We start from the raw sequence: 7,945 nt of genomic DNA, 5'->3' as shown, positions 1-7,945 counted from the left end.
TTTATGAGAGAAAAGTTTTTACAAAATATTATTTCCAAAGTCACTATAAAAACACTTTTTTTGCAGAGTATTTATTTCATTTCAATTCAGTTCAATCAGTAACGTTCGTTTTAAAATAATATTAATTTCTCAAATTCCGCCCAAATGTAGGCAACGTTTTTAGAAATTGAGCGGGATTAGCACTATTTGAATTAGAACTGAGTTCTTGGTAATACATTTTTTCACAATTCTATAATACATACTTATACATTGTTGGGCAAACAACGGCGACCCAAGCCGAACTTCAAAAACATGAAAATTGGTTAAGCTTATCTCAGTTCGTTCAGAATGTCACTCATACGCCTCGTCTGCCACAAAAATTTGCAATCTGTTGCTCACAACAGCACATAAATTCACTTAATAAATTTACTATAATCAAATCTGTTTCTCTGACAACACTTAAGTGGGAATAAATTCACACAGTAATTGATGTCAAGGAAATTACTATAATTTTGCGCATAGCCAGCGCGCTGAGATAAAGAAAATTTAAGCATACAAGAAGATAAATATTGAATATTTTGTTTCTTATATTCAGACAACTCATTGAACCCAATAGTTTATGCCACATTTTCGCTGTTAAAAGAACCACTTCGCGAATCTAACCCTAATCTCACGAAAATCTCCTTAAACAAGTTGCCCCCATTTGGGAAAACAAAAAGCAATTACTCTCGAAGGTAAAACTCGCAATTACAATATTACAATCAAAAGTTTCATTTCCATAAATAACCAAATAAGTAGACGGCAATCAAAAAACTGACATGGCATTATAATAACAACAAAAAACAAACGCAGTAATAATAACAACCTGTGCAAAGACTGCTGTCAGCCACTGACATTCGATGGAAGAGCTCCATTCAATGACACGTGTGCTGCCTTCGCGTCGCTCTGACATAGGGTTCATGCTAATGACATCGATTTGCCTCTTTTTCTGCCAGCTGGCCTGTCTCGTTTAATTTTAATCGCATACGTTAGCTTCCGGCATGTGCTTTCCACTTGTGTTCGTAAATGTGTGTGAATGCCTGCGACAGTAATAATGTCTTCCGTTCTCCTTAACCTTAGCCTCACTGTTGAGTGGCAACAGTAGACGACGGCGCTGGCATATTTGCACACAAATAGAAATGATATGCATTATATGTGTGAAAAAAAAGGATATATTTGTCTTTTTTTGCGGCGACATCAGTAATATAATTTTATTAAATTTAATGACATATTATTGTACAACTTTTGAAGTATATTAGAAAAAATTTTCAATGAAAAATATTAATAAACCATGAATCTCCAGAAGCGCCTTGTTGTGGTGTAGCGTTATGCATTATAACTTGTTAACGGATCATCTGAAACAAAAAAGTTGATATGCGTTTTAAAGGTGATGTATTTCTCAAGGTAAAGGAAGTGTTTTTTTGTTTGTTTTTTTCTAGTTTTTGCAGCACTTGGAAGTAAAAATCGCGATTTTAGTTAAAAAAATCGCCGTTAATTTGTTAATAAAAATAGAAAATAATGAAAAAAAACTCCATCTGATTACTTGTTAATTTATGTGAAGAAGTAATGTTCAAATTTTCAAAAGGATCGGTTCAGTAGATTTTGAGTTCTAATGTTCACTAACTTCAAAAATAACGTTTTTGGGAAAATCGATTTAAAGTTTCAAAAGTTTCAAAGTCAGGTATCACGGCCGGTCGTTTAAAACGCTGTAACTCCGTTAGTTTGACTATAATTGACTCAAAATTTGTACACAATATTCTCGACATATTGGTCGTTTAGAAAAATAAATAAATATAGAAATGCAAAAAAAAACAGTTTTTAAACCTTTCTCCCCCCTTAAGCACTCAATTTAGTACATATATGTATGCTAGGTTAGATTCTCAGAAAAATATTGTTCTATTCGTATATTGTGATTTATGGCCGTTTATTCAAAATTGTCGGTAAATTTAAATTAACTGACTTTTTAAATTCCTTTGTGTAATAATTTAGTCTAATAATATTGTGCAGTATTTTTATTCAATAATATTGCACAATATTTTTAAATACTTTATTTCCTAAGATATTACATTTTCTTTTATAATTTGTAGATAATTTATTTTAGTGGGAAAATGTATAAATATCTTGTGGAACTGAAACACCGTCTTCAAATCAAATCATTGTATTTGAATAGCCTAGACTGTTCTTTCGGAATAATACTAATCTGCTCTTGTATTGTGATTTATGGCTGTTTATTTAAAAGTAGTTAAAAAAGCTTTTATTGACTGATTAGTTCAATAACATTGTGCAATTACATTACTCAATAATATTGTTATACAAATTTCTTCAATAATATTTATCAATATTTTTTAATGATTTATTATTTATATTGGAAATGAAACATTTATATTTTCCTTCACAATTTTTAAGCTATCAGGCAATCTTTCACATACATACGTACATATGTACCTAGCTACTCACCATAGTAAGTGCAGAAACTGAATATTTGAACTTATTTTGACACGGAGGGCGGATACGATTAGTTTAATTTGGCCGTGTAAGAAGTTTTTCACCATCGCCTCTCTCAGCCGCCAGGTTCTTTCAAACAAACAGTCACCCGGATTTTAACTTGTCTCGGAAAGGTCAGGATGCATTTATATATGTATATGTATCTTGCTTAGGTTTATGAGAAAGGTACAACTTATTATACCCTATGGCAACATGTCGCAAGAGTATAAAAAGAATGTAAACGACAATTCAATTATCTTTTAAAAGAGTTATTTGCAACCATGTATGTAATATAATTAATATATAGAAAATATATTTTAACTTAAAAAAAAATCTTTAATATAAAAATTATAAATATATACATAAATAAATTATATGTATATTTTTTTAAAGTAGTTAGTGCAAAATGTTGATAAATAACAGAGATTGGGTCAATAGAGACTCAATTACTCCACACAACTTACCAAAATTAATCGTACACATGTCATATTGTCCTAGTTGGCGTTGCTTACTTTCGCTGCGTTGGCATAATAGCTAAAGTAGGACAGCAACTGATAACATAGACTTTTACTGCTACTTTTTTATTTTATGGTGTTAGGAAATTTTCTTGAGTTATTTTCGATTTTGTTGTTGCTTGATTTTGATTTATTGATTTATTGTTGTTGTTGGATTTTGTTTCTATTTTCCGCTTCCAAACAACGCTTGTCTTTGTCTTCTACAGCATCACTTCATGCTATGCAATCTGTGTTACAAATGTATTTGGCTAAATAATAAGAAACCAAAGGAAATATATCACTCATACGCCGTGTATGCCCACAAATTCTCTAAATGCCGTTACGCTCAATGGGAGACCGGCAATCACGTTGGCGACAACACGTTGTGCAAAGCAACGAAGAAGTGTTCGCTGCTTTGTTTCAAACGTCAATAATGCGGCAACAAGCATACACACATACATATGAACGCGCACATCAACACGTGGATGTTAGTGAAACACGTTTTTGCTTTTAGACAACGCTCGGGTTGTTGTATTGCCGTGCTTGAAGCATGTATTTATGTCACAAATATCAAGTGTGCGCGACACTAACACACATACACACTGACTTGAATGAAAGGCAGCAAGCCACCGCTGTAGGAACAGACGCATATGTAAAATAAAAATAAAGTTAAAAAAGAGAAATTATAATTTTGCACGACTTTTTAACTGTTGGGGAAACCCCAACTCAAAAATTAAATTAAAAAGACTCCACAAAAGCGTGTCTGCTTGGCACTCATTTCGCTAATGGCAATGCATACTTTCGCTTTCGAGTGCAGAAATAAACACGCGCACATATAAATTGCGTGAAATTCTCTGCTCTACACACACATTCATATACATATACATAGATGTATGCGTAAATTTCTCACACGCCAGTGAATATATACGGTCACATAATTAGTAAATAAGGCATAATAACAATTTAGCCCCACAATTAAGGCTTAGCTTCTATTATTAACAATTTTAATAACTTTTCAATTACAATTTCTTTAACGTATATTTCATATAATATTCCATTTCTCTTTACGATTTTATTCCCAGGCACGCGCTTGCTTTGAGTTTTTGGGTTTTCCGTTTCATCGACCGTTTTGACGCACGTCTTTTAGAAACTGAATCAACTGCGAGATTTGCTGGAACTAAAATTTGGAAAATACGCAAAGTCCATGGAAAAAGCTGCTGAGCACTGCAGTGTATGTTTTTAGAGTCGCAGAGAGCGCGCAAGTGAGAGCACAATAAGTGTGTGTGCCATTAGCTCAAAGGAAAGTTCTTAGGGGTGGCCAAATGTATCAAATATTATTTTTTGACATACAATTATCAGGCGTGAAAAGATTATTTTTTTTAATTGTTTATCAGTCCAAATTTTTGAAGATCACAAACGGGTAATACGAGTAATTTTATTTCGAAAAGATATATTCTGTATTGAAATTTTTGTCATTAAATTACTTTTTTATGAAATTAATTTTTTTATTCTGGTTCGTAAACTTTCCAAAGGTATAAAATATATTGAATTTTTTGTATATTTGCCAATCTACTCTTCTCCTCTATTTTAGGTAGGGCGCAAGGTGTTTTTATGAACATCAATAAATATATTTGAAAAAAAAAAACAACAACACCTGTATGCAATTAGCCATACTTCTAATTCATGTTTCAGTAATATCGAAGACATAAAAAAATTTATTTTTAATTAAGCTGTTACTACAGAGTTCTTGACCAACAACTACCACTTAACCATTGTAATTGGGTTTAAACCGAGATCTACCCCACATATCACCTTTCTATCAACAGAAAACGCCTTGTAACAAGGAAAAATACAAAATTATTAAAATAAAACACGCAAATTATTTTCGTATTCTGGGGCACACTTATTGCTATATTTTGAAAAAAAAAAAAATATTTTCATTTTTTGCTTATTAACATTTGAATAATCCCTATGAATAAAAAAAATATTCTATCACTAAAAAACAAGTTGCAAAAATAGTTTAGTGAGAAAAATTTTTTAAGAATGAAATATTTTAAATTAAAAAAAAATCGTTTTTTAAAGTTGTTTAAATTTTTTTTTTTTGTAAATTATTAATTTTAGTAATTTAGGAAATCGTATGATAATCACAAAACATATGTGTTTGTAATAACTTTTGCTTTTATAAGTTAAATTATTCTTTCGCCTATCTTCGGGAGCAGTTTAAATTCATAGTTCCTGGGGGTCTCATACTGTAAGTACAAACAGTTTTAACTGAAATAACAACTTTCTTTCTTAAGTGTTCAAAAATCGTTTACAATCATATTCTCCAATTGCAAAAATTTCCTAAATTAATAAATAAGATTTCCTGTTTTTCCAATAAGAGCGCAAAAAAAAATTTTTTTAAAAGACTGGGCCAATTCGTGAGACAATACGTTCACAAAACTTGGTTTTTAATGGTTGGCTTGGCTTGGCTTTTGGCACCGACTTTTTGCAACCATACATCGTATTGTCCAAGTCCATATCATCGAATTCGGGCCAAAAATATTCGGTTATCAGGTAGAAGTTCATACAGGCTTTATCTCCAGTAAATTTGGTAACTTTGGCTCGAACGGTTTGAGAGATATACACACTAAGCCAAATAGAAGGTGGGACTGCACCCACTTTTTAAAACTTTTTATTCCACAGGGGTATCTGTCTCGCCATCCAAATCATGTGTGTTATATAAACCTATATCTAACTCGAATAGTTTTAGGTGATGCATACAACCGTTAGGTGAACAAAACTATTATACTCTGCAGCAACAGGTTGCTTATACTCTTATATATCTGATAAGAATCTTGTTTAAAATAAAATTTATGTAATTTTATTTACGATTAAGTTTTCTTTTTCACGAGGCGAGTACTTCCGTAAATTAAATATCGGGTGATTTTTTAAGAGCTTGATAACTTTTTTTAAAAAAAAAACGCATAAAATTTGCAAAATCTCATCGGTTCTTTATTTGAAACGTTAGATTGGTTCATGACATTTACTTTTTGAAGATAATTTCATTTAAATGTTGACCGCGGCTGCGTCTGGTGGTCCATTCGGAAAGTCCAATTTTGGGCAACTTTTTCGAGCATTTCGGCCGGAATAGCCCGAATTTCTTCGGAAATGTTGTCTTCCAAAGCTGGAATAGTTGCTGGCTTATTTCTGTAGACTTTAGACTTGACGTAGCCCCACAAAAATAGTCTAAAGGCGTTAAATCGCATGATCTTGGTGGCCAACTTACGGGTCCATTTCTTGAGATGAATTGTTCTCCGAAGTTTTCCCTCAAAATGGCCATAGAATCGCGAGCTGTGTGGCATGTAGCGCCATCTTGTTGAAACCACATGTCAACCAAGTTCAGTTCTTCCATTTTTGGCAACAAAAGTTTGTTAGCATCGAACGATAGCGATCGCCATTCACCGTAACGTTGCGTCCAACAGCATCTTTGAAAAAATACGGTCCAATGATTCCACCAGCGTACAAACCACACCAAACAGTGCATTTTTGGGGATGCATGGGCAGTTCTTGAACGGCTTCTGGTTGCTCTTCACCCCAAATGCGGCAATTTTGCTTATTTACGTAGCCATTCAACCAGAAATGAGCCTCATCGCTGAACAAAATTTGTCGATAAAAAAGCGGATTTTCTGCCAACTATTCTAGGGCCCATTCACTGAAAATTTCTTGATTGGACTTTCCGAATGGACCACCTAAGACGCAGCCGCGGTCAACATTTAAATGAAATTATCTTCAAAAAGTAAATGTCATGAACCAATCTAACGTTTCAAATAAAGAACCGATGAGATTTTGCAAATTTTATGCGTTTTTTTTTTAAAAAAAGTTATCAAGCTCTTAAAAAATCACCCGATATAAAAATAATTGACTGCGATCTAGAGATAACATCCATAGTTACCTAGATTGACCGATCGAAAGACCTCACTCAATTGGACATCTTCAGACGAACTATATTTGCCTTATTTAATGTGAAAAAAATTTTATGAGTAACATTCATTAAATGTTGCATTATTATGATATAATATATGTATATCAATATTTTTTTACTTTTTGACTTTATTCTTTAATAAACTCTCTCTGATAAAAATATAAAATCATTAATGCTCTCTAATTGCGAATTTCTACAAAGCTCTCTTGCTCATCATATTACTTCACTCCCATATGTAGGCAATACATGCTCTCCAAAATGAAGTCTCCAAAATGTAGTCTCCAAAATGCCTCTCAATTCTACTCACTCACACACTGACATCTATTTCCGCAAATCATCCTGGTTGCACGAAAAAGTAAAAGTGTTGAGAGGGAGTACTGCAATCACATTCCGATTTGATACAATGCATTGTTGATCCCAAGAGACCCACTGACGCAAGAGCATAAAACAAGATTTAAAAAAGGCAATGAAACGAAAAATGAAAGTAAAGAAGAAGTAAAGAGCAAATAAGAACAAAAAACTCGAAAACTCCTTTAAAACAGTAAAAGTGTTAACTATGTATGTGGGAATATATCAATATAAAAATGTATAAATGAAAAGTTACATATAAAAACAAACACTTGCCTGACGGATCACCACCTGAGTCTTGGCAAACATATATATGTACATACATATATCATACATGTAAAACTTTCTCGCAACGTTTGTTATTTCATAGTTTTACTCACATAATGTCAAAATATATATGTACAAATATATAATTACAAATGTATGAATTTATATGTCTGTATGCATTCGGCAATGTTTTTCCACTTTGGTTAAGGCAAGCTGAACTTTTTCTACGTGTTGCTCCTTTCAGTTGGCAACTGTTTGGTTGCTGATAAACTCACTTTAAGTTGCTTTCATTAACTTGCGAAGGAGCAGTAAAAAAGCGAAAAGAACTTAGTCGTACCTAAAATTTCTTAATCATAATTTGATGGAAATA

At 32.5% G+C, this 7,945-nt stretch overlaps 1 long non-coding RNA gene across 1 annotated transcript; it reads right to left on the bottom strand.

Moving 5' to 3' along the window:
- Positions 1–762: 762 nt before the first annotated feature.
- LOC126767250 (uncharacterized) lies at positions 763–4,124 on the bottom strand. Its single transcript, XR_007669043.1, has 3 exons — positions 4,020–4,124; positions 2,967–3,265; positions 763–1,373 (listed from the first exon to the last, which is right to left on the bottom strand). It is a non-coding gene; the product is annotated as an uncharacterized LOC126767250 (long non-coding RNA).
- Positions 4,125–7,945: the final 3,821 nt, after the last annotated feature.

Source organism: Bactrocera neohumeralis, unplaced genomic scaffold, assembly GCF_024586455.1.
Source record: "Bactrocera neohumeralis isolate Rockhampton unplaced genomic scaffold, APGP_CSIRO_Bneo_wtdbg2-racon-allhic-juicebox.fasta_v2 ctg4967, whole genome shotgun sequence".
NCBI classification, from domain to species: Eukaryota; Metazoa; Arthropoda; class Insecta; order Diptera; family Tephritidae; genus Bactrocera; species Bactrocera neohumeralis.
The sequence above is the reverse complement of the archived record's forward strand: the minus strand, read 5'-3'. Positions and strand labels throughout refer to the sequence as shown.